At 41.6% G+C, this 27,102-nt stretch overlaps 1 protein-coding gene across 4 annotated transcripts in view; it reads right to left on the bottom strand.

Annotated features, from left to right (window-relative positions):
* Window positions 1-27,102, bottom strand: part of LOC309551399 (uncharacterized protein) — a 1,058,733-nt gene that overhangs the window by 439,713 nt on the left and 591,918 nt on the right. For all 4 annotated transcript variants that reach the window (XR_014225076.1, XR_014225077.1, XR_014225078.1 and 1 more), the window contains exon 2: window positions 16,404-16,574. The gene's annotated coding sequence lies outside the window, so the exon portion shown is untranslated. The remainder of the gene's footprint in view (window positions 1-16,403; window positions 16,575-27,102) is intronic.

Raw genomic sequence — 27,102 nt, 5'->3', positions numbered from 1 at the left:
TTGTAATGTTTTTAGACATTAGTATTCATATATAGAAGTGTACATGGAACATAGATTATCATTGCATGTAATGTATGTAGATAGAGATGTTAGTGTTATAAAAGAATGGGACAGTATAGATTGCCTTGTGTATTTACATGTGATACATCAGTTTATGATGTCAAGAAGAATACAATCAATTAGAATATGAATAAAAGCACTTTCGATCCAAGGTCCCCTTTAAATTGCTGCCTACATTAAACATTAAGAATCTACAAAAACATGGCTAAAGTAATACAAATAGAGGGCCGAGGGAAAATGGCCGATGGAATGTACAAGAGCAGACTCCAACAAAATGGCCACCATCTCATTGAATTGCATGTAATATAAAAGGACATTCTGCCGGCAGGCTTCTTCCCCCCGTCACGTGAGTGTAACCTAACGCATAGGGCAAGAGGAGAGGCTGACGCAGACCGGAAGTGACACAGTAGGATGCTCTGGAGTTTCAGCTTTGGTTATTTATGCATGAATTTATTTTTTTAAATGTGAGTGTATAACAACCAAAAAAATGGATGCCAGTTTTTAATATAGTACACTATGGGAGCCTTTGTTGAGAGATATGCAGAATGACCACATGAATTTATAGGTGAAATTAAAGGAGTCATATGCTGTACACGTCCTGCTTAATAAAGAGAAGTGAACTGGAGAGGGACCCCTGTGGACAGGAGGAGTGAGTGTTACTCATCCAAAGAAGGTGAGATACAAGGTGTAATAATCAACATATGTACTATTGACATATATTTGCGGTGAGAGTTCTGCGAGCCTATAAACAGCATGTGGTGTTTTATGCACTTTTTTGGTTTAATCCGGTTTAATCCATCGGTGGAGGGTGAAAGGAGAGACACGGGAATTTTAAACATGAGGAATAATTTTGAAGACTCTCTGGATCTTTTAGGAGAATATGGACTATTATTACAATTAATCACTGTGTATTGACACTTGTTGATGAATTTATTTATAAGAAATATTATTAAAACATTTTTATAGTCATTATTTTTTATTTATTGTGACAATATGTTTTATGTTGGTACATGAAGAATTAAAGGGGTTGTTAAGGCAGTGCTCACACTCACTGCCAGCCCCTCTGTTAGGAAAAAATGTAGTATATAGTGTATATCATTTTTTAAAATTCATCTTCTAAATACCTTTTTTTCTTCTCGCCTATCAGCGGTCATGTGACCGCCCTTAGCTCTTTTCCTCCTATGTACTGTATGTACTACGAAGGGAGGGGCCCAGATCTCCCTCTGACGTCTGCCGCACACGTCACGTGACCGCCCTCTGTTGTACATACATTGGAGGAAGGTAGTGACGGGTGGTCATATGACCGCTGATCAGTGAGAAGAAATAAGGTAATTAGAAAATGAATTTTAAAAAATGACATACACCATGTAGCACCCTCCTAGGTATGTGCTAGTGAGCGAGTATAGTTTTTGGATCTGTCTGCCAATCAGAGGAGCAGCAGGGAAATCTATGTTGCTTTCTGCCTACCAGAGAGCAGAATCTGTGAGTTAGGTCTGCTCAGTGTGCACAGTGTGTGTCACTGGGTCTAGATAGTGTTTCACACTGGTCCAATAGGGAGACATGTTGGGCAGTGGGAGGAAGCCTGACCAATGGGTGCACAAGCCTTGATACAGTCCCAGTGATTGGTAGGAACTGACTGTCTGGGTGCATTATGAGATACTGTATAAAAGCCAGGAGGACATGTGCTGTGGGGTCTTTGGCTGGTGAGCAGAGTCCCGGAGGGAGGGTGGCAGCTGCCTCCTCCTCTGTAGCAGTGGCACGTGGTCACATGCAGTCGGCCTGGGGACCAGAGGAAAGGAACTGAAGCCAGAGGTTCAGGAGAACTGACTGGAGGGGTAGAGACACTGGAGACCCTCAAAAAACAGTATCGTGAGTACAGAGTATAGGGGCCTGACCTGAGAGGGGCCACCCTGGCATAGGATAGTCAGAGGACAAGTGTCAGTCTGTGGGGTGAAAGGGGATACTAGGCAGGTATCCTGAAAATAATCTACCCAATAATCTACCCTACTCTGAACAGAGACTTGACCTAAATTCATCTAGTGGCAAGGTGAATCTGCAGCTTGGCTTCATCGCCAGACAGGAGTCCTCATCCATTGTGAATAGTTCAATTTGGAGTGTTCAACTCTTCCCTTTTCCCATCCCTATTTAAAATAAAACACCAAAAACAACTACATACCCCTGGACTGATCATTGACTGAGCCAAAGAAATAAAGTGTTAATCTGTGAATGCCAATATACCCAGGGGGACCAGAGAGTGTACTATTCAGCAGTCCTCAAGGGGCAGTGCTACAACTATATACTACATGTTATCCTAGCAGAGGGGCTGGTAGTGATTGTTAGCAGTCATGTTTGTACTGCTGGAAGGGGAGGGGACGGGCGTCTTACACACAGCTGACAGGCAGGGAGGGAGGGGAAATAGGATGGGAGAGAGCAGAGAGGAGAGCTGCGGATGACAGAATCATGTAAACTGACCACATTGTCAGGGCTCAGCAGCCATGATAAACCGTGGTCAGTTTACAGGGGGGAGGGCAGAACCAGGCAGGATCAGCCAGGTATCTTAGATGATAGAAAGGGCCAAATAACACAGCACAAGCACTGTGCTGTTATTCATGCTTTAAAGGAACAGGATCTTTTTTTTTTTTTTTTTTTTTTAGGGTAATAAACTCTTTAAGTTATGTATAATTAGCACAATTAGAAATGTGCACTTTATAGCAGTGCAGCACTACACACTAGCATGAATATCCTTTTGTTTGTGGAAACACAATCAGTGTTATCAGCAGGCTTAAAAAAGATTTGAGTTTGAATTATTAAGTATTTAAAACACTATTCACACAAGGGATTTAGAAGCGCAAGAGTATTCAAATCAATGACTAAGGAGGTTATACCCTTTTCACTGATCCCATTCTAATTTCAAATACCTGGGAACCACAATTACAGTCCATTCTGACCTTTGCAACTGCCAAGCATTGACCCTGTCCTTGTGTAGGAGCTGTAACACCTTCAAAATGACACTTTATTTCATCTATGCTTAATACAAACACTCCCTTTTATTTATAACATTTGTACTCCTCCTTTATAAGCTCCTTGGTATTGACTTTCCTATAGAACAATAGATCTACTTGAATGTGCATGTCTGTTCTCACTTCCCCCAAACAGAATGGAGGTATAAGGCTTCCTGACTTATCACAATATTACAAAGCACACCTTTAATGGGCAGTGACATGGTGTACCTTGCCAATACCTAAAATATGGGTACAGGTGGAACAAGACTTGTCCCCAATTATTTCATCTTCTCTTCCCTGGCTCTCAGTTAGGCAATATAGAGTTCTAAAATCTCATCCAACTATAGGGGCAACTATTAATGTAGTTCACCAGACATTTTACCTACAGGCAATATAATTGTACCTTTTCCCTCTGATCCCACTGCTGGGAAATCCAGATCCCCCCCCCCCCCCCGGCACTGAGAACACACATTTCCAATGTCTACTGGAAGTGGGTCGATCTGTACATGTATATTTTATGACCCTGAATGGATGGCTATCCCATGAAGCAATTCCAAATCTATTCTTGCCTCCTTTAGATATTTTTGCTGCATACCAGGTCTGACTTTTGTTAAGGTCTACACCTGAACGCAACTCTCTCTCTCTCTAGACCTCTTTCTTCCTTTGAAATGCTATGCAGGGATTCTCTATGCCCTGCCAGAAGGTTTTGTCCTTTCCTATGTCCACAAATGAGAATCCAAACCTCCAAATCACTAGAGACATTTACTTTTACATACAATTCCCCTATTACTAATCGCTTCCAGTGACAAGGCTACAAATTGTTATTGCGCTGATCAATATTTCTTCATAAAATTAACCTGCAGGTCTTGAATTTGAATGAATAAATAAATGAATTTGCTAAAGATCCCAGGTCGAACTTTGCTGAATATTTTCTGGCACTGCCCACCACTGTATTCTTTTTGGACCGAGGTCCATAAACTAACTCTTCATTTAACTTCTGTGGTTCTAGGAATGATTTACTGTAGCTATTCACTGCAAGTTAACACAATTCCAATGTTATAAATCCTTCTCAACCATTAATCTGTTAGGCATGGTGAATACCTGCATCCTCACTTTGTGGAAACAAAGTTCATCCCCTTCCTAATGTATGTGGTTTGCTAAAATGTATTAAATTAGAATAATGGAAGATCTGACAGCTACTGTCAGGAAAGGCCTCGCCATAGTACAGATGCTGTTTCCAGGCACACACGAATGCGCATGCGCCAGCCAAGAACAAGCTGAACAGATGTAGGCAAAAATGCACACGTGCATGCACGAATGCGAATGCACATCTGTCATCAAGGCTGGCGCTAAACAGCATATTTAAACAGAGCTTCAGCACAGGCTAATTGCTGTTTGGTCTACAGCCTTCTGTGTTTGTCCCTGCATTTCTGATTCCTGCGTTCGACCTCTGATCTTGACTTGGTCGGACTTGCTCCCGACCATTCCTGTCTGGCACTTGTCCTGACCCCTGGCTTCATCTCGGATTCTTTCTCTGCCTGCTGCACCTGTTGATCCTCCATTCGTTGCCAATTCTGCCTGTGACCTGACTACACTGCTGTCTGCCGTAAATGCCTGATCTGTCCATCTGTTACTGACCCAGCCCATCTGACCCTGCTTCCAGTTCTTCCAGCCTGCTACAGCTCCTTCAGTCCAGCTCTGCATTTTCTGGCACCTGCATCCACAGTCTGTCATCAGCCAAGCCAAGCCAGTCTGCCTGTTTCCAGCTATCCTACCGTCACATCTACCTGCACAGACTATTGGACTGATCATAGGCGCTCTTACCCCGCCGTGCTCCAGTGGCTACTGTCTCACCACCAGTGGCCCTCGAGCCGGAGCTGTACGAGAGGCCTTCCTCCGCACATCAGGCTCACCAACCAGGTACATGACAGCTACTCTGCATGATTAAGAACAGTATCCTGAAATGTGGTTTACATGTTGAAACTTTACCTATGTCACATGATAGAAAACACTACCCCCACTGCTAACATGACCTAAAAAAGGTTTAGTAGTATTACCTCTGGGTACTAAGGACCTTGAATGGGAATTTCTAGGAAAGTGCTTTCCAGGGGCCAGAGTCAGGTGACCTCTGACTCTTCTACACCCCATTTAATCTATCCACTCCAACTATAAATAACTATCTATTGTTACTCCTCTCCACCCCATTTTCCTTCTCTAGTCTAGCTCTTTGCACCTATCATCCCCTTTTCATTCTCCAAGCGATTCTTCCAGTCTACATTACGAAAACATTGGCCATGACACTAAACTACATTTGTGCTCCCTGGCAAACATGGCCTGATTGTTTACTCTAGTGCTGTGTTTGAGAAAAGAATAAAAAAACAACCTTAAGGTCCCTTTTACAAATTTCTGTCTTGATGTGTTGCTTTAACACACCTTATGTTGCACATTTATCCACATTATTTTATTGCAGCCTGTTTATTTGAATATGCTGCCAATGTACAAACAAAAGATTTGTATCTGACCCTTTTTTACTGGCACACCACAAAACATCATAGAATAGTGTGTTACTCTGCACTGCAGTAAACGGTAGTGGTGCTTTAGTTGCCATTGAAAATCAATGGCACAACAACAAATTAACAGGTGTAATTTTAAACAGTCCTAAGACATAACATGTTTTACCTAAGATTTCAATGTACATTTTTAACCTCTGTAAGACCGGAGAATTTTACTGCTTAAAGTACAGACCACTTTTTTCAACTTAGCACTGCGTGACTTTAACTGGTCATGCAATGCTGTACCAAAACAAAATTTACGTACTTTTTTTCCCCACAAACAGAGCTTTCTTTTAGTGGCATTTGATCACCTCAAATTTTTTTGAGATATTAATAAAAAAAGAGCGAAAATTTTGCCAAAAATTGACATTTTCTACTTTGAAAATTAAAAAATATCCAATATATTCAATTTTTGTCATATATTTAGGCCAAAATGTATTTAGCTACATGTCTTTGACAAAAAAAATTCTCAATGAGCATATTTTTATTGGTTTTCGCAAAAGTTATAGCGTCTACAAACTATGGTGTAAATACTGGAATTTACGCAGCTTTAATTTCTGACTGCCTATCTCAATTCTTGAAGTGCTAAAAAGGCAGGGCAGTACAACCCCCCCCCCCCCAAAAAAATTACCACTTTTTGGAAAGTAGACACCCTAAGGAATGTGGCGAAAGGCATGTTGAGTTCATTGAATATTTAATTTTTTTGTCACAGGTGTTTGAAAAATGGACATATGTGTAGTTACACACCAAAATATATTCTGCTGCTTCTCCTGAGTACAGGAATACCACATGTGTGAGACTTTTTGGGAGCCTAGCTGTGTACGGGACCCCGATAACCAATCACCATCTTCAGAATTTCAAAGGAAGTACATTTCTCATTGCACTTTCTCACTGCCTATCACGGTTTCGGAGGCCCTGAAATGTCAAGATAGCACAACCCCCCCCCCCAAATGACCCCATTTTGGAAAGTAGACACCCCAAGCTATTTGCTGAGAGGCATGGTGAGTCCATGGAATATTTGATATTTTGCCACAAGGGAAAATTATTATTTTTTTTTTTACACAAAGTTGTCACTAAATGATATATTGCTCACACATGCCATGGGTATATGTGAAATGACATCCCAAAATACATTCAGCTGCTTCTCCTGAGTATGGGGATACCCCATGTGTGAGACTTTTTTGCAGTCTAGCCGAGTACAGGACCCCGAAAACCAATCGCCACCTTCAGGCTTTCCAAGTGCGTAAATTGTTGATTTCACTCCTTACTACCTATCACAGTTTTGAAGGCCATGAAATGCCAAGATAGACCAACCCCCCCCCCCCAAATGACCCCATTTTGCAAAGTAGACACTCCAAACTATTTGCAGAGAGGCATGTTTAGTGTTTTGCAGATCTCACTTTTTGTCACAAAGTTTTGGAAATTGAAAAAAGAGGAAAAACATGCATTTTCCTTTTTTTTCTTCATTTTCCAAAATAAATGAGAGCTGCAAAATACTCGCCATGCATCTTAGCAAATACCGTGGGGTGTCTACTTTGCAAAATGGGGTAATTTGGGGGGTTTTGTGCTATCTTGGCATTTCATGGCCTTCAAAACTGTGATAGGTAGTAAGGAGTGAAATCAACAATTTACGCCCTTAGAAAGTCTGAAGGTGGGGATTGGTTTTCGGGGTCCTGCACAGCTAGGCTCCCAAAAAGTCTCACACACGTGGTATCCCTGTACTCAGGAGAAGCAGCAGAATGTATTTTGGGGTGTCATTTCACATATACCCATGGCATGTGTGAGCAATATATCATTTAGTGGAACGAAATGAACTCCGCGCTAGGCATATTTAAAATATATGAAATATATAGGCTGCAGCCTACCCTGGACTACAGTCAAAGGACTGTATAAAATGAGATAAAACCCTATTTTTTATCTCAATATATCATTTAGTGACAACTTTGTGTAAAAAAAAAATAATAATAATAATATTCTGGAAACTTTGGCAAAATATAAAATATTCCATGGACTCACCATGCCTCTCAGCAAATAGCTTGGAGTGTCTACTTTGCAAATTGGAGTCATTTGGGGGGGGGGGGGTGGGGGGTTGTGCTATCTTGGAATCTCAGGGCCTCTGAAACTGTGACAGGTAGTGCAGAGGTAAAATAAGCAATTTATGCCATTAGAAAGCCTGAAGGTGAGGATTGGATTTCGGGGTCCCGTACACTGCTAGGCTCCCAAAAAGTCTCACATATGTAGTATCCCTGTACTCAGGAGAAGGAGCAGAATGTATTTTGGGGTGTCATTTCACATATACCCATGTCATTCGTGAGCAATATATCATTTAGTGACAACTTTGTGTAAAAAAAACCCCCAAAAAAACCAAAATTGTCACCTTCCCGAAACTTAGGGCAAAATATAAAATACTGCATGGACTCAATATGCCTCTCAGCAAATAGCTTTGAGGGGGTCATTTGGGGGGTGTTTAAACTGTCCTGGCATTTTATGCTGAATCTTAGCCACACATCACCCACTCTTCTAACCACTTGAAGACCAAGCCTTTTTCTGTGACTTTTTGTATACATGAGAAAATATTTTTTTTCACTAGAAAATTACTTTGAACCCCCAAACATTATATATTTTTTTTAAATCAGAGGCCCTACAGAACAAAATGGTGGACGTTGCAATTTTTTTTCGTCACATGGTATTTGCGCACAGATTTTCCAAACGCAATTTTTGCGGAAAAAACACTTTTTTTATATTTAATGAAGAAAAACACTATATAATTCCTAATTGTTTGGTATAATTTAAAAGATGATCTTATGCCGAGTACGTAGACACCAAACATGACATGCTGTAAAAATTGCGCACACCCGTGCAGCGGCAACAAACTACGTACCGTTTTAAAAGTCTTTACAGGTTACCGCTTTGGATTTACAGAGGAGGTCTACTGCAAGAATTATTGCCCTCGAGGCGATACCTCACATGCATGCTGTAATTGTGGTTTACATATGACACTAGACCAATGATTGCGTGCGCCTTTGTGCGCAAGCACGGGGGGACAGGGGGGCTTGATTTTTTTTTATTTATTTTGCTTATTTATGTTATTTTGACACCTTTACTTTCATTTTTTTTTTTTATCATTTTTATTGTTATTACAGTGAATTTAAATATCCCCTATGATAGCAATCTGTAGCGACAGGTACTCTTTTTTTAAAAAAATTGGGGTCTTTTAGACTCTAGAACTTTCCTCTGACCTTAACGCATCTGAGCACACCAAAATTGGTGTGATAAAATGCTTTCCCAATTTCCCAATGGCGCTGATTATTTTTGGCGAAACAGATGTCATGAAATGCTCGTAGCTTCCGGTATCTTAGGCCATAGAGATGATTGGAGCCATTCTCATCTCCAATCAGCTCTATGGTTAGATAATTGAACCACCGGCTGCACTCTCGGGTTAACCGGTGGGACAGGAGAGCCCGAGAAAAACTGCGGAAGGAGGCGGGAGTCCCCTCCCATTGCTTGTAAAAGTAGTCTAGCGGCCAATTATTTGCTAGGATTGCTTTTACATGTAAGCCGACCGCTGGCTGTAAAAAACAATACCAAGATGATGCCTAAATCTTCAGGCATCATCCTGGTATAACCACTCAAAGTCCAGCAATGTACCTGTACATTGCTGGTCCTTGTTTGGCATATAGTGTAAGTTTTTTTTTTTTCATGCAGCCTGTGGGCTGAACAAAAAAAAGAGAAATCTCCACAGGAAAATTGTGTAGTATACGCACCATTAACCGCCCAAACATCCAAACCCGCTTATTTAATGGCTGGTATACATGACAAGCAGGTTCTCTCCCCCGGACTCAGTGGGGCATTTACTAGCTGTTGGGGGAAGCCCCGGCGATTAGATCACACGGTGCCAGATGCGCCAATTTGTAATTCAAAGAGGTGTCTAAAAAGTGTCTAAAAAATTGTCCACGTACAAGTGGTACCCATTTCCGAATAAGGGTGACACCAAGTCCCAAACTAGCCACACAGCTTATACATTTTGACCCCGTATCTGGCACGCTTGCTGGGGAGATACTGTTTGATAGCAAGGCGGCCAGTAAACTTTATCAGGGACTCGTCAATGCAGACATCTTGTTTGGGGGTAAACAAGGCTGCAAACCGCTGATGAAGTGGTCTACAAGTGGCCGAATTTTGTGGAGCCGGTCATATTCAGGGTCTCCCTGAGGACGACAGAGTTCATTGTCGTTGAAATGAACCAAAATATTTGTTTGTATCGAGCCCTGGACATAGCAGCACGTGCATTTGGTGAACTGGGTCAGTAGACCAATATAACCGCAATTCACTTTTTTTTGTAATGCCCATGTTGAAGGATTGGCCCAGAAAGGTCTTAAATTTGGAAACCGTTATAGGATTCCAGCTGAATTTTCTGGCAAGGGGCGAATTTGGATTGGCGGTAATAAATTGACTAGCATACAGATTACTTTGCACACTGCTGCATACGAGAAACATCCAGTTCTTGCATCTCAGCAACTCCAGAATGGGGTCGGAGCTATTTGTCAGGTAACCGCTGTTCTCTAAAGTTTCGTATACTGACCCTGATTCTGCCAGTGAGGCTTCCCCATCGCTCTCATCTGACATGGTCAGTATAATGTAGGCCTCTGCACTACTGTACCACCATTTGGACATTTTATCAACTAAATTTAAAGGTACAGTAGTGTGACTAACAGGTAAAAAAGTTGTCAAGGACTATTTGGTCGCTACAAAAAAAACTGCTAGTGCTAGCAGAGATCAGGCCTGACTCTGCTAACACAGATGTTTTGTGTGATTTGTGTTTTTTGGAAGTGACAGTAGTCTATTGATTACTGCACTTGCCTGGGTAGGGTGGGCGAGGGGCTAAACGCAGGTGCTGGCAGGAATCAGTGCTGATCGTGCAAACACTGCGTTTTGGGAACACTAAACTATGGGGACGCTAGTATAGTTCTGATCAGATCAGATATTGATCTGTTCAAAAACTATACTAGTAATGGAGGTGTATGTATTGTGAGGGATTAGCTCGGTGGTAGGCGTGGATGACCCCTTGGGGGGTGCGTTTTCCCAGAGAGGTAGCCGACAAGTGCTTGCAAACAAACAGTGTGGTTTATTAAATGGTACTTTCTTCACCAGGCTGTATGCAGCAAAACATCCAAAATAAAATAAAACAGAAAATAAATCCTTGCCTCTGTGGGCGGCTACCTTCTCACAACTGGAACCTGCCTAAGTGTCTGTCTCCAACCTACCGTCGGGCAGACTTCCTTGTCCTCCAGCGGACACTCAATAGTCCTTTTATAATAGCTTCACAGGGCAACACAGTCCTTTGTTTCTTTCACATCAACAGTTCGTCTTCTCACCTTTGAGACGTATTCACCCTTGGTTACCGTCCCGGGCACACATCACTCCGGGGGGTCTTCTCCCAGGCCCACACATCCTGTCGGGAGGCACACGCTGACTGTCCTCCTGCTCCCAGCCCACATGGCTTCAGGACACAGCTTCTGGAGGCAGCAAACAATAGGAATTTCTCTGAACAAATTATAGAGCCTTAACTCCCTCATTCTGAACAGGTGAAGGCCTTTCAACTTCCTGCTGGCTAGCTCTGTAGCCAACACCCTAAATTAATTAATGGACTTTCTAAATCAGGTAGAAATGTATCTCCTTCCTGTGACTACATTCCCAGATTTAGCTGACTTCCTGTTACAGTATGTATGTGTCTGTGTGTATGTGTGTTAGTGTAATTGACTCTAACTGAAACTAAATAATGGTGGTGTGGTGGGACCCTGATGCTAACTAGCCTAACTAGCGTCACCCGTGACACTAATACAATGATCGGTAATCACTGTATATAGTGAACACTGTGACAAGGCAGTGAAGGGGTTAACTGGGGGAGATCAAGGGGTTAAACCTTTTTAGGGGATAGATGGCGGGTGGCCTAAACCTATTTGGGACTAGCGCAAGCGCGATTTAGGATCACAAGTGACCCTAAATACAGTGATCAGTAAAATATCTGTATACCACTGTATATAGTGTACACTGTGAGGGGTTTGGGGGGTGATCAAGGGGTTAAATGTGTACCTATGTGTGTTAGTGTCAGTGTAGTGTTGGTGGAACTCACGTTTAGCTATCTCTCCTTCTCCTGGAACTGAAAGCGCTCCAGGAGGGAAAATTACATCACTTTCCCTGCCTGTGTTTACATTACAGAGGCAGGGGACACGATGCCTTTGGCCAGAACCGATCACCAGATCCAGACCAAAAATCATTGGTCTGCATCTGGTGACTGATCGGTTCTGAGCCGAATCAGACAAGGATCGGCTTGCAGGGCACACTGCCGCGTGCTCTGCGAGCCGTGAATGCCCCCGACATAGGTCTATGTTCCTGGACCTAGCTGAGCCGCTCTCCTGCAGTAGCAGCAATGTGAGCGGTCGGCAAGTGGTTAACGGACAATTGCGCAGTCGTGCGACGCTGTACCCAAATTAAATTTACTTCCTTTTTTCCCCACAAATAGAGCTTTCTTTTGGTGGTATTTGATCACCTGTGCGATTTTTGAAAAAAAGAGCGACAATTTTGAAAAAGAAAACAATATTTTTCACATTCTGATATAACATTCCCCCCAAAAATGTACAAATCAAAATTTTTCAACATTTTAGGCCAATTTGTTTTCTGTTGCATATTTTTGGTAAAGAAAATCACAATAAGCGTATTTTGATTAGTTTGCGCAAAAGTTATCGTGTTTACTAACTACTGGAAAGATTTATGTTATTTTTATTGTTTATTTATTTTTTACTAGTAATGACGGCAATCTGCGATTTTTTTTGCGGGACTTCAACATTGCGGCGGACAGATCGGAACCCTAACTGACATTTTTGACACTTTTGGGGGGACCAGTGATATTACTACAGTAATCAGTGCTATAAATATGCACTGTTACTGTAATAATGACACTGGCAGGGAAGGGGTTAACACTGTTGGTGATCAAGGGGTTAAATGTGTGCCTCATGCTTACTGACGTGTGGTGGGGGAGGGGATTGTGTGACACAGACACAGATCGCAGGTTCAGCTATGCTGATTCTTGTGATCTGTCCCTGCCTGTCACAGAGGAGATCCGCCTGCTTTGTTTACACAAGCGGGCGAATTTCCTGTCTTTCCCGATGATCGGGGAAGAGAGGTGGTGATCACTGCATCTCCTCCCCTGGCCCGTCTCCCGCTGTGTCCGAATACAGCGGGAGCAAGCCTCCGGTGGCGCGCGCGGCGCCGAGAGGGGGCGGAATCCAGCGACGTAGGTCTACGTCGATGGACGCAGGAGAGCTGCTTTGCTGCATTACCCTCCATGTGAGAGGTCGGCAAGTGGTTAAGGGTGAAAAAGCTAATTTCATATTTTTGGATTGCTTCACATTAAAGCTGTTAATCACGTGATCCAGCATTACTTCTATCATATAGGAACACTACTGGACTTAAAAAAATTCAACTTCAATGGCTGTATGCACAAGGTGGAAAGGCTAGGAAATTGTTTTAAGGGTGCTGGAAACAGATTTCTAGTCATCTTATGAGGTATTTGTAGGAATGCATTATGCTTTGTGATGTAAGCTTTTTACCCAGGAAGCCACTTCCCGAGAGCTTCCTTTACCCTTTAATCGATTCTCTAGTCATAACCCTCTCAATTCTTAGCTTCTTATCTGGAGACCAAGGAATTAACAGACTAGGTCCCTGCATGTGTGGGGCTTGTGTACATGACTTTTATTCATGTCATGTCATATTTTTATTCTTATACAAGTCAATTGGTATGCAAAAACAGTTTGAAACTGCTTGATGCAGTTTAGTAGGAAATCAAAGGTCAGAAGAACTTTTGAAGTAAGAAGCTCAAGCTGAACTCAAATGCAAGCTTAAAGCTCAGGTAAGTATAGGAGGGGTGTGAAGCTGCATGCAAAATGCATTAAGTTAATAAATCTTCTGCCTTTAGAATGACTTTAAAGGAGTTGTATACGCAGAAGGCTTTTTACCTTAATGCATTCTATGCATTAAGCCAAAAAGCCTTCTGTGTGTAGCAGCTGCCCCAGCATCCCCTAATACTTACCTGAGCCCCATCTCTATCCAACGATGTCCACGAGTCCTTCAGCCATCTAAGATTCTCCCTCCTCATTAGCTGAGACACAGCAGCGGCGCCATTGGCTCCTGCTGTTGTCAATCAAAGTCATTTAGCCAATCAGGAGAGAGAGAGGCGGAGCCGAATGGCAGCTCCATATCTGAATGGACACACAGATCTGCAGCTTGACTCTGGTGCACCTATAGCATACTGCTTGCTGTGAGGGCACTCGACGGAAAGCAGCGCCAGGAGCAGCGAAAGAAGAGCAGAAGAGGATCTGGGCTACCCTGTGCAAAACCACTGCACAGAGAAGGTAATTTTAACATGTTTGTTATTTAACCACTTTACCACCGGAGGATTTTGCTGTCTTACGTCCAGGCCACTTTTTGCGATTCGGCGCTGTGCGACTTTAACTGACAATTGCACGGTCGTGCGACGCCGTACCCAAACAAAATTTACGTCCTTTTTTTCCCACAAACAGAGCTTTCTTTTAGTGGTATTTGATCACCTGTGCGCTTTTTACTTTTTGCGCTATAAACAAAAAAAGTGTGTTTATTTTGAAAAAATAACAATATTTTTAACATTTTTTTATATATAATCCCCCCCAAAAAAAATGTAAAAATCAAATTTTTTAAAAATTTTTGGCCAATTTGATTTCTGCTACCTATGTTTGGTAAAAAAAATCATGATAAGCGTATTTTGATTGGTTTGCGCAAAAGTTATTGCGTTTACTAACTACGGGAAAGATTTCTGTCATTTTTGGTGTTTTTTTTTTTAACGCGTAATGGCGGCGATCTGCGATTTTTTTTGCGGGACTGCGACATTGCAGCGGACAGATTGAACCCTTGACTGACATTTTTGACACTTTTGGGGGTACCAGTGACATTACTGCAGTAATCAGTGCTATATACTGTATATGCACTGTTACAGTAAAAATGACACTGGCAGGGAAGGGGTTAATTTTATTGGAGAGGGAGGGGTTAATGTATGCCTGGTGCTTACTGACGTGTGGGGGGGGGAGGTGACTGAGTGACAGAAGGACAGATCGGATGTTCAGCTATGCTGAACCCTGCAATCTGTCACTCCCTGTCACTTAGGAGATCCGCCCGCTCTGTTTACACAGGCGAGCGGATCTCCTCACTCGATTCCCCGACGATCGGGGCAGAGCAGCGGCGATCACCGCTGCTCCTCCCCTGGCCCGACTCCCGCTGTGACTGAACACAGCGGGAGCGAGCCTCCGGCAGCGCGCGAGCGCCGCCCACAAGGGGCGGAGTCCAGCGACGTAGGTCTACGTCGCTGGATGGGATCGTGCCACATTGCCGCAGTAGCAGCAATGTGAGCAGGGTTGAAGTGGTTAAAAAAAACCAAAAAAACACATGACTTTACAATGACTTTATGGTGGCTGAGACCGTGTTGCATTCACCCAGTAGGGTTTAGGAGGCCAGGATAGTACAACAGTTATTACTAGATAACTAATGGGCCTCTTTTTATTGTTTTTTAAATGGCCATAGGACAATATAAAAAAAATGGTTGGTTTCCTCAGGATTACAGACAACACACATTCATTTTAAGTCAGGATTCTTCTAAGAACTGTTAATTGTTAGTGGTGCTCCTAATTTTTGTAAACGTTTGCATGCAAAGATGATTGGACTAAGGATGATAAGCCATCCAAACATTAGGATGTCATCTAAGGGCGAAGGAGAAATGTTATGTGCAATCGAGTGTCCATACATAACTGATGCATGCATGCATGCATTACAAATTCACTCCTCTGGTGAATGCATGTTACAATGCACACAGAGTGATCATCTCTGAGCACAGCGACATGCTTCTCTGCAGACTGTGCCTGCTGAGATGTTCTGCATGCTCTGATCTGATCAGCAGTTGGCACCTAACATCAAGGCACATCTGCCAAGACGCACAAGCCTTAAGACTTAATTTAAAGCATGCAACGGCCTTTGTGGTTTAGTTCACGTCAAGTATTATCCCATTGGCGAATTATTACTTTAAGTATAATTGATAGCCATTCTGGGATTTTCCAAATCTCCTATGGGGCCTCACACTGTAGCATAACTAATTTAATTAGGTGTGACAAACAACCTGCACTCAGGAAGATTACAGTAAATTTGCCAGCTACACCTCAAAGGTTCAGCACAGCACAAGACCTCATTTTAGGCTCTGCTATTATTTGCATTCAGCTTCACATTTAGACAGCATTGAATGCTGCGTACCACAACATGAAAACATAGCCAATTAATAATCTTAAGTATCAGGTAATGTAAACAGACTATTCCAGTTACTGCTGGTCAGAAGACAATGACATACTGTTACCAATTTGCTGGCAACGGCGAATGCTAAACACAAAATAATCCTCTTGGTAATTTCTGACTGAAAAATATGTGGAAAAAAACTGTGACCACACAGTTGACAACAGTATGTTTGTCAAATGCTATTATTCATTTCTTTCTGGCACCCTTTCCTCAGACTAATTACTAGTGAGTTGTCATAGCCTTGTGATTTCTTGTCAGTTCTGTTGACCTAATCTTGGCTTAGAAGAATTTTGCTTCCCTTTTTTTTTCTTAAAGCAAGAGAAAAGACAAACATGCTTGTCAACTTAGCCCACCCACATATCAGTGAGCCAACAATTCCTTAGCGTGGTTCACCACACACCAGCTTCACCTGACTGCCTCTTACCTGGTGCGTGACTTTCAATTGAAAATTCCAACAATGTGCAACTTGTGTTTGGCAAATGAATTGTAAGGATGCCAGCTGCCAGATGTCTTCATTCTTATAACACCTTCAAGACCGCTCCTGGCAAAGATCCATATACAAAACAAGCTTAGCGGTAATTGCACTGTCCATGCGCTGCAGAGGTGAAAAAAAGGAAGAAAAAAAAAGACAACTAAATTGGAGCAGTGAGAGAACAATAGAATTATAGGTTAGTATGTTCAAGACTATATATGTATATAATCTGCATAACATAATTACTGTATATAAATATATATATATATATTTATTCATACATATTAACATATACAGTATATACTCTACACACCTGCACACACACATACAGTATGTCACAAAAGTGAGTACACCATTCACATTTTTGTAAATATTTTATTATATCTTTTCACGAGACAACACTGAAGAAATTACACTTTGCTACAATGTAAAGTAGTTAGTGTACAGCCTATATAAAAGTGTAAATTTGCACCGTTATACACTCACTACTTTACATTGTATCATTTCTTCAATGTTGTCACATGAAAAGATATTATACATTTTTTACAAAATTGTGAGGGGTGTACTCACTTTTGTGAGATACTGTATATAGACACACAAACTGAAAAAGTTTGTTTATAACTCCTATAGGAGATCATTTCTACACAAATGAGATGCAAACAACATGGTTGCATGCAAACAATTTCTGGTTGTGAGGTTGTCATACCGTTTAACTACTACAGTATGACAATCTAGACCACCTTCTCTGCCGCCTTTACTGGGCTCTCCTGTCCCACTGGTATCAATGCAATCACTGTGAAACTGGAACATCAGTTCCTCCCCTACTCTGTGACGTCAGAAACTGACAGCAACGAAGACTTGTCCCTTCTGGTTTTGGTTTGATTTTTTACAAGCTGTTACTTGCTTTTACAGCATTTGATCAAGCCAATCTCATCAGATGCTTTGGAGACCAGAGGAGAACCCAAATCTATCCATGAAGAGAACCAATCATGGCCAATGCTATCACAAAGGATGTTGTTCAACCCTTGTGATAGCAAAAAAAGTTGATTGAAAAAAAAATTAAAAAAGTATAGTGTAAAAAAAAAAAAAAGCACCCCCATCTCCCCTGTGCTCAAGTGCAAATTCGAATGTGTATGAAAGTCCTGTGTGCATATGTAAACAGAGTTTGCACTACTTATGGGAGGTATCCCTGTGAACATCGAAGCAAGAGCAATCATTCTAAAGTCAGACCTCCTGTGTAACTCTAAACTGGTATCTTTTAAAGGCTTATAAATGCGTTGCCTATGGATAATTTATTGCACCATAGTTGACAATTGGGCGTGCACAATTTTAAAGTGTGACATGTTTGGTATCTATTAACTCGGAATAACATCATCTTTCACTATTTACATACTATGTACAATATTTACATACTATGTACATTATTAACCAATAGATATGGTATTATGTTGTGTTTGTGTTCAGTGTCAGTACAAGGTCACTCGGTGCCCAGGGCGAAGAGAGCCCTGTGTTGATTGTCAACACAAGACTCTGGGTTGTGATTTGACACACCCAAACAACAGGTTCCAGCAATGAATCATTGACACACACTGGTTCCTCTAGGTTGCAGCGCCGACAGCACTCTATTCTCCTCTCCCATCCCGCCTCCTGGCCTCTCAATGACATCATGCTGGGCCAAGACTAGGAAGAACCTGTCCGGTGGAGATCACCCTGCCTGACAGAGAAGTGAAGAGTTGGTTCTAGGCCAGTGTTAATTTCGTCGACTAAAACCGACTAAAACGTTTTAGTCGACTAACACAATTCAGATGACTAAAATACGACTAAAACTAAAATGGCATTTTAGTCTTAACCACTTTACCACCGGAGGATTTTGCTGTCTTCCGTCCAGGCCACTTTTTGCGATTCGGCGCTGTGCGACTTCAACTGACAATTGCGCGGTCGTGCGACGCCGTACCCAAACGAAATTTACGTCCTTTTTTTCCCACAAACAGAGCTTTCTTTTGGTGGTATTTGATCACCTGTGCGATTTTTACTTTTTGTGCTATAAACAAAAAAAGAGCGTTTATTTTGAAAAAATAACAATATTTTTAACATTTTTTTATATGAAATTCCCCCCAAAAAAGATGTAAAAACCAATTTTTTTAAAAATTTTTGGCCAATTTGTTTTATGCTACATATGTTTGGTAAAAAAAATCGCAATAAGCGTATTTTGATTGGTTTGCGCTAAAGTTATTGCGTTTACTAACAAAGGGAAAGATTTCTGTCATTTTTGGTGTTTTTTTTTTAACGCGTAATGGCGGCGATCTGCGATTTTTTTTGTGGGACTGCGACATTGCGGCGGACAGATCGGACCCTTGACTGACATTTTTGACACTTTTGGGGGTACCAGTGACATTACTGCAGTAATCAGTGCTATATATATGCACTGTTACTGTAAAAATGACACTGGCAGGGAAGGGGTTAATTTTATTGGAGAGGGAGGGGTTAATGTATGCCTGGTGCTTACTGACGTGTAGGGGGGGAGGTGACTGTGTGAGTCATGGACAGATCGGATGTCCAGCTATGCTGAACAGTCCGATCTGTCACTCCCTGTCACTATGGAGATCCGCCCGCTGTGTTTACACACAGCGGGCGGATCTCCAGACTCGATCCCCGACGATCGGGTAAGAGCAGCGGCGATCGCCGCTGCTCCTCCCCTGGCCCGACTCCCGCTGTGAATGAAAACAGCGGGAGCGAGCCTCCGGCGGCGCGCAAGCGCCGCCCAGAAGGGGGAGTGTCCAGTCACGTTAATACTACGTGACTGGACGATAACGAACCACTCTGCCGCAGTAGTATTACTGTGAGCGGTTGCAGAGTGGTTAAGACTAAAATACGACTAAAACTAAAATGGCATTTTAGTCAAAAGACTATAACTAAAACTAAATCGAAATTTGCTGCCAAAAATTAACACTGGTGCATGCTCAAAGCATAAATAATAACATATTAGATTTTTCACTCCAGGACCAGCAGTAGTATATAATGAGTTTGGAAATTGTAGAGAAATGCTTAAATAATGTATTACAAATTACAATTGAACTACACCCATTCGATTATAGATGACTAAAATGAGTTTTAGTCGACTAAAATGTAGGGCGTTTTAGTCGACTAAAATGTAGGGCGTTTTAGTCGACTAAAATGTAGGGCGTTTTAGTCGACTAAAATATACTGGAGTTTTAGTCAACTAAATACGACTAAAACTAAAACACTTGCAGAAGACTAAAATAGGACTAAAACTAAAATGCCATTTTAGTCCTAAGACGAAGACTAAAACTAAATTGAAATTTGCTGCCAAAATTAACACTGTTCTAGGCTTGTGTCAGGTGCAGGGCTTTGCAGGTCTTCTAACATGACTGGCGGCAGTGTACTTGTCCAGCCCCGGTAAAGCAAGATATTTTCAGCACACTGCACTTCACCTGCACCCTTCTCCCCTCCAGTAAATTTTGCCGCTCAGGGATTCTGCCCCCACCCTGTACTGGCCCTGTTTACTAAAATTCATCAAAGTGTAATTTTTTTTTTTTAAACTGCGTTTGAAAAACCGCTGTGCAAATATTGTGTGGCATAAAAAAATGTGCAACACCCAGTATTTTATTCTTCAGGGTCTCTGCTTAAAAAATATATATAATGTCTAGGATTTCTAAGTAATTTTCCAGCAAAAAAAATGCTGATTTTTTACATGTATGAAAGAAATGTCAGAATTGGCCTGGGAGTCAAGTGGTTAATGCAAAAGTGCAGCAGCCATCTTTAAGGAGACCACTTTGCAATACTCATCTATGGAGTGTCTCCATTGCAGGTGGCAGCCACCTTGGCTTGATCTGGAGGACAGTTACTGGCTAATGCAACAGTGTGAGGAAAAGTATAGTGTAGAGGCTGCAGAGAGAAAAACAGAAGGAGCATCACAAGGCTGTAGTGAAGAGGGAAAAGTGGTATATAGCCAGAGATTGCTGGGGCTATTTGACGCTATGCTGCCCAAGAAAACAGTGCTGATCAGAGACGTTGCTGCCATTATACTCTGTGCAATGCTACATGTGAGGGGACCTGGATCTTGAGAGTCTGCAATAGGGATCAGTGTTTCACTTGCTGACACAACGAGTGACTGGGATCATCAACAGACCCTTGACCATTAGAAGAGGACCACTGGCTACTACTGCTGGACACTAGCTTGTGACGGAAGACCCTTTCACAAACCTACATGTAAAAGCCCAGAGTTTAGAGAAAAGCTATTGTGGTGAGAGGACTCTTTGCTACTGACTTTTCTTGTTTCTTGGTTCTGTGAAATAGTTCTATCCCAGTGGAGTTGCCTTTATTTTGGAAAAATCCAGTGCCCCTTTGGATTTTAAAGACTGTACTAGAAAGCGCTCCCATTTGAAAAGGAGTAAAAGAGGGACTGTCTCAGCAGGATTAAAAGAGAGAGAGATCACAATAACTTATATCCCTGTCTGACTTAAACTTGATTTTTACTGAATCAGAAATAAAGATGTAGAATTTCTGGAAATTGTGAACATTTTTTCTCTGTTTTTTTCTGGGAAATGGAAATTTATGGAAAAGAAAAGAAAAGAAAAAAAAATGGGTGTGGAGAAGTTTAAAAATTGAAAGTCATTTTGTTACACTGGGGATGTGAAATTCAGTGTATGTAAAAGTATTATGCTTGAAATAAAATTGCAGCTTATTCAGAAAAAAATTAACAAAATTTGCTTTTTAAAATGTAGCTTTTCTGTAGCTTTTCTTACATAATAACAAGGACTGTATGTTAAGTACATTTCAACTATACAACAAGTAACCACTCCCCTTCCCCTCATAATAATTTAAAAGCTTCCTGACAATATGCATTTTCAGTTATTGACAATGCTGACCCAGAAGCATATATTGAGAAAAAAGGGGGGGGGGGGGTAGTAGCGCTCAACAAAATATATCACTTGATTAAATCAAATAACATCGTGCAAATGAAATCGTGCAATAAAGTCTCTAGTGTCCAAAGCAAGTGGATCAATCAGAACGGCCAATAATGGGAACACAGACTTGATAGGAGTGATTCCTTAACAAAGCCTTCACCTCCACACGATCACCCAGTGAGATGTGTATAAATACTGCTTACCAGATCCACTGGACCCCTTAATTACAGGGGGTCAAACACGATGTGTATTTCACATCAACATCTTGTGCATCCCATTTCCATAGGTGTACATACAACAGCCAGAACGATGCCACAATCAGGAAGCCAAGCCATAAATAGGGACATAAAAAGCGCTCTCATGGTGCAGTAATTCTTAATGTATAATCATTTATTCAAGATATATTGCACTTACTACAAGTTTGTAGATAGAAAGCCTTCAAAGTAAAATCGTTGGCTGGGAATAGGAGACGCCGCTCCACGCTGCGCTCCTCAGACCTCAGACCCGGAAGTGTATGGTCTCACGTTCCCGACGTACGTTTCGTCAGTCACGGCTGACGTCATCAGGGGATCAACCTGATGACATCAGCCGTGACTGACGAAACGTACGTCGGGAACGTGAGACCATACACTTCCGGGTCTGAGGTCTGAGGAGCGCAGCGTGGAACGGCGTCTCCTATTCCCAGCCAACGATTTTACTTTGAAGGCTTTCTATCTACATACTTGTAGTAAGTGCAATATAACTTGAATAAATGATTATACATTAAGAATTACTGCACCATGAGAGCGCTTTTTATGTCCCTATTTATGGCTTGGCTTCCTGATTGTGGCATCATTCTGGCTGTTGTATGTACACCTATGGAAATGGGATGCACAAGATGTTGATGTGAAATACACAGCGTGTTTGACCCCCTGTAATTAAGGGGTCCAGTGGATCTGGTAAGCGGTATTTATACACATCTCACTGGGTGATCGTGTGGAGGTGAAGGCTTTGTTAAGGAATCACTCCTATCAAGTCTGTGTTCCCATTATCAGCCGTTCTGATTGATCCAATTGCTTTGGACACTAGAGACTTTATTGCACGATTTCATTTACACAATGTTATTTGATTTAATCAAGTGATATATTTTGTTGAGCACTACTACCCCCCCCCCCCTTTTTTCTCACTTTTTTACGTTATTCACGTTTATGTAGCAGCTTACATTGTGGGAGAAATTCCACTTTAAATCACGTTTTTATTTATTGATTTATATATTCTTTTGCGCAGTTTTTGATATTTATACCCTTTTTTTCACAGAAGCATATATTGCTCTTGCAATAGCTTGATCAATTTTCTCTTGATTTTAGGGTGTCATTGTCCCAATAAACAAAGGTATTGTGTATTTTTGAGAGGCTGTGATTTGCAATATTTCCTTGCATGCTGGAAGGTAAATCCTAGATGCTGCTGGTGAAGAAACACTTTGTGATTATCCAGAAGCAGCAAAAAGAATGTTTCTGGAAAGAGAACTCTGGAGGGAAAAGCTACTTGCACTGTCATTATGGTCCTCATAATTTAATTCCACAAAGTGTTTTTATTGTCTTGAGGGCACCTCTGGTATGCCAGGATGTGTTATGTCAACCGTTGTAACTTTTGGAAAATAATATTTCTTCTCACAATAATTGCAAATTGCAGCTTTGATCCTAGCAGAAATTTCACTTTGGAAATGTTTCCAAACTCTAGTTGGTCTCACCATTTTACTGAGAGGAGAAAAATAAAAAACAATGTACTGGCCAGACTATATCCTGGTTCACACTGATGCAGTGTGGGATTCGCAGCGATTCCTGTGTATTTCATGCACCATATCACAATCCCACTCCATTCATGCGAACTGCTGCAGGTGTCAATGTAATGTTAACGGCACCCCAAAAATGGTTCACAAAACTCAGTGTGATTGGCTGAATTGGATCTCATGGGTGTAAACACTAATACAATCCGATTCTGTGTGGGTGTGGTGCAATTTGAGCCATACAAAATGAAGAATGGGCTCAAATCGCATTGAAAAGAATCACTTGTGATTTGAATAGGAATGCAGTGTGATTTCTGTCCAAATCACATACCGTTCCCCACACCACATCAGTGTGAACTTAGGCTATAGGGAAATATTATGCTGTGATGGTGGAGAACATTAAAAGGAATCATTTATATGTTAAAAAAGATAAACTCATTTGTCAGACAAATTTACCATTGTACCTGTCAACTAAGGCCTGAGAGGACAGCAACTATCATCTACTGTATCCAAGCAATTACTCAACTGTAGGAAGTACAAGATGGAGCCCACAAGCTAACTAAACTGGAGCCTTTCCCCTGTAGTGCCCCCTAGTGGCAGAAAAACATATTTCTCTTGCTTTACAACTGAATTGAGAACCGCAGTGTTACTTAAATTGTATTCCAGGATTTGCTTTAACTTTACATAACATCTAAGAAATCTTTCATTAAGGTCTTCATGTTATATCATTTGAATACCATGTCATAGATATACCACGTCATAGATATATTACCTATATTTGTAAAAAACATAGTCAACATTTCTTTTTTTTTCAATTTTTCCAGAATAAAACAAACTTGTTCAAAAATAACTTTTTTATTTCCTAATGTTTCTTTTTATGTTACAGGCCTACCCATCTCTAATCAGAACACATGTCCAGAGACTCGAAAGAGGATGCCCTGGGTCTGGTAAGAGACTAGCATCATACATGTTAATCTTTAGTCTGTTGGGAACTGTTGTGCTTTGTTCAATGGCCCCAAATTTGCCGGACATACTTTTTTTTTCATCGATCACTGGCCAGTGGGACAAAATGGGGACTGTTATACCAGGAACATCTTTACATACTGTTGCTAGGTAAATGTAGTTTAGTTCTTTTATTTACTTATAGTCAGAATATTCCAGGTGTTTAATCATATCTCTCAGAGTCCTATTGTTGTCCTATTGATTGTTTGTATAAGTACACTTGCTAATCTCCCTTCTTTTAGACTATGCTTGGCCTAATAAATTCATTGAAATACCTAAAAGTGTGTCAGTAAGTGCAGGGTGGTTGAGGTGTGTCATCTTCAGGTGTGCAGAGAAATCACAAAATAATTCAGTAGCTCCTCTGGGGGGGGGGGGGGGGGTAGCGCTACATATGTATAATTGCTCTAGGTCAGTGATTCAAAAGACATTGAATTCAAAGTTTTAGTTATGGCAGCCCCAAATTTCTCTCATAAAATATTTACTTTAAATTGTGGACTGATCTCTAAATAAGTTATACTATATTTTATAGTTAATATTATTAGAGTCTAAGGGCTTGTTCACACTTGCTCAAAATACTGACGCTTATCAAACGCGCCTATGGCATTAACAGGTGTTAATAGGTGTTGTTTATAAGCGTTTAATGAGCATGTTTGCAGTGCGATTGAGGAGCCTTTTTGGCTTGTTAAAACTGCTATTCTCGATCACATTAATATTACAAAGCCTTTCACCATATTAAGTTACATTCCATACACCATTATACTACCTCCCCTCCACTTCCCCTGTCACCCAATGTCCACATACCCCCCCACCCCTCCCCACCATCTCTCCAACAACGCCTGATATGCCCCTGTATTTACCCTTAACAGGTTTAAGACTCACTGAGCCCTCCTCACTACATTCCCATCATCACCCTCCTTCTTATAACACAAAAAGAGGGTTCCCCCCCTCAAACACCCTTTTAATTAAGAAAAAGACCTATCTCCATGCGGAGGGGTGAATCTGTGGTACGGACACAGCTTGATCCCCTAGGGGGTGTCCGGAACACGGATCCAGTCCCCCTGAACATGGTAAAACCCGTCTAAATTCGCCTTTTTTTTTTAACTGCACTAGGTCTATAACACGAACATCAAACATCCATAGGGTACGATTTTTACTTCTTCATTTAAATAGTCGTACTTTATATACCTTTTTGTTATTTGACTATGTTACTTGTTTAAATTGTATTCGGCTTTATGTAGCCAAAGTTCGATATATGTTATTTACATGTATGCATTTATAAAAATCTAATAAAAAGATTTGAAAGAAAACTGCACCACAAAAACTGAAATTAGCTGGTTGTTAAGGAGCGGGCCTGGAAGCTGACCGCCGCGTCCTTAACAACCAATGAGTTATCAGCTGTAAGCGGGATTCCCCACTGACAACTGAATGTAAAAAAAAAGAATTTGGAAGATGGTGTCGCGCTAATCACAGCATAAAAGTTTAACTGACAGCATGAGTCCCATGTGCAACAAAAGTCCAAATCAATCCAAAGAGGTGCAGAGAGAGGAGGATCCACCATCAAACAGAGTCACTGAATACTCTTACCAGCTACTCAGACCCACCAGGGTCACACAACGCCCAAAGTACTGATGTAGATCACAACAGGTAGGATCCAATAGCCCCAAACACCTCCTGCTGCTGCGGACTGGAATCAACTCCAATGGACCTTTGCTGCATGCCACTTTGTATCTCCGCACAGCTGCTAAGAGCCCAGGCAAAGGAGAAGCAGGGTCATGTGACAGCAGGGAGCGTCTGCCAATAGACACTGGAATTGATTCCAGTCCGCAGCAGCAGGAGGTGTTTGGGGCTATTGGATCCTACCTGTTGTGATCTACATCAGTACTTTAGGCGTTGTGTGACCCTGGTGGTCTGAGTAGCTGGTAAGAGTATTCAGTGACTCTGTTTGGTGGTGGATCCTCCTCTCTCTGCACCTCTTTGGATTGATTTGGACTTTTGTTGCACATGGGACTCATGCTGTCAGTTAAACTTTTATGCTGTAATTAGCACGACACCATCTTCCGCATTGTTACCTTAAGATATTGTTTTCATGTCTTTTTGTGTCAGCTGCTTTTCACTTATATTTTTAAACCTTTAATTTAGGTTTTATCTTTATGCTTATAGCGCAGCAATTTTATCTATTAAAAAAAAAAGAATTGCCAGCAATAAAAAAATCGGAGAAAAAATGGCGTGGGGTCCCCCAAAATCTATACTAGACCCTTATCCGTGCATGTGGCCTGGCAGGTCAGGAAAGGAAGGGGACAAGTGAGCGGCCATCATCGACCAAAGTTTTTTTAAAAAAAGCTCAGTTAGCGCCGAAGGTTCCCATCGTCTGCCTGCTCCACTGCCTGACATTTTTTAATTAGCTAAGGAGCAGGGCCACCCAGGTGACGTCAGCATGCATCGGTCCATGATGTCACAAAGGGGGTGGTGCCTCCAGGGGACGTCACTGGGTGGCCCTGCCCCTTAGCTATTTAAGAAATGTCAGATGGCGTAGTAGACAGACGGCAGGAGCCTTTGGCACGAGTGGGGCTTTTTTTTTGTGTCAGCAGCAGGTGTCGTGATTGACGGTGGAACTATTTTTGTTTTTTTAATAAAGGAATTGTCAAACACTGTGTTTGTGTTTTTATTTTTTTCTGGACACTTTTTTGGTGAATGAGTAGGAGTACAATGTGCCCCATACTCATTCATATAGGGGGAGCAAGGATCTAGGGGCCCCCTTGTTAAAGGAGGCTCCTAGATTCTAATAAGCCCCCTGCCCATAGACCTCCCACAACCACTTGGGGGGCCCAATGCCCTTCTTTTTTAAATTTTGGCATGGGGTTCCCCTCAAAATCCATACCAGACCCGAAGGACCTGGTATGGATTAGGGGGGCCCGTGCTGTTTTTTACCTGATTTTTTTTTTTTTATTGCTGGCTG

This window comes from Pelophylax lessonae (assembly GCF_965119305.1).
Source record: "Pelophylax lessonae genome assembly, chromosome: 3".
NCBI classification, from domain to species: domain Eukaryota; kingdom Metazoa; phylum Chordata; class Amphibia; order Anura; family Ranidae; genus Pelophylax; species Pelophylax lessonae.
Note: the sequence above shows the minus strand (reverse complement) of the source record. Positions and strands in the feature narration are given on the sequence as shown.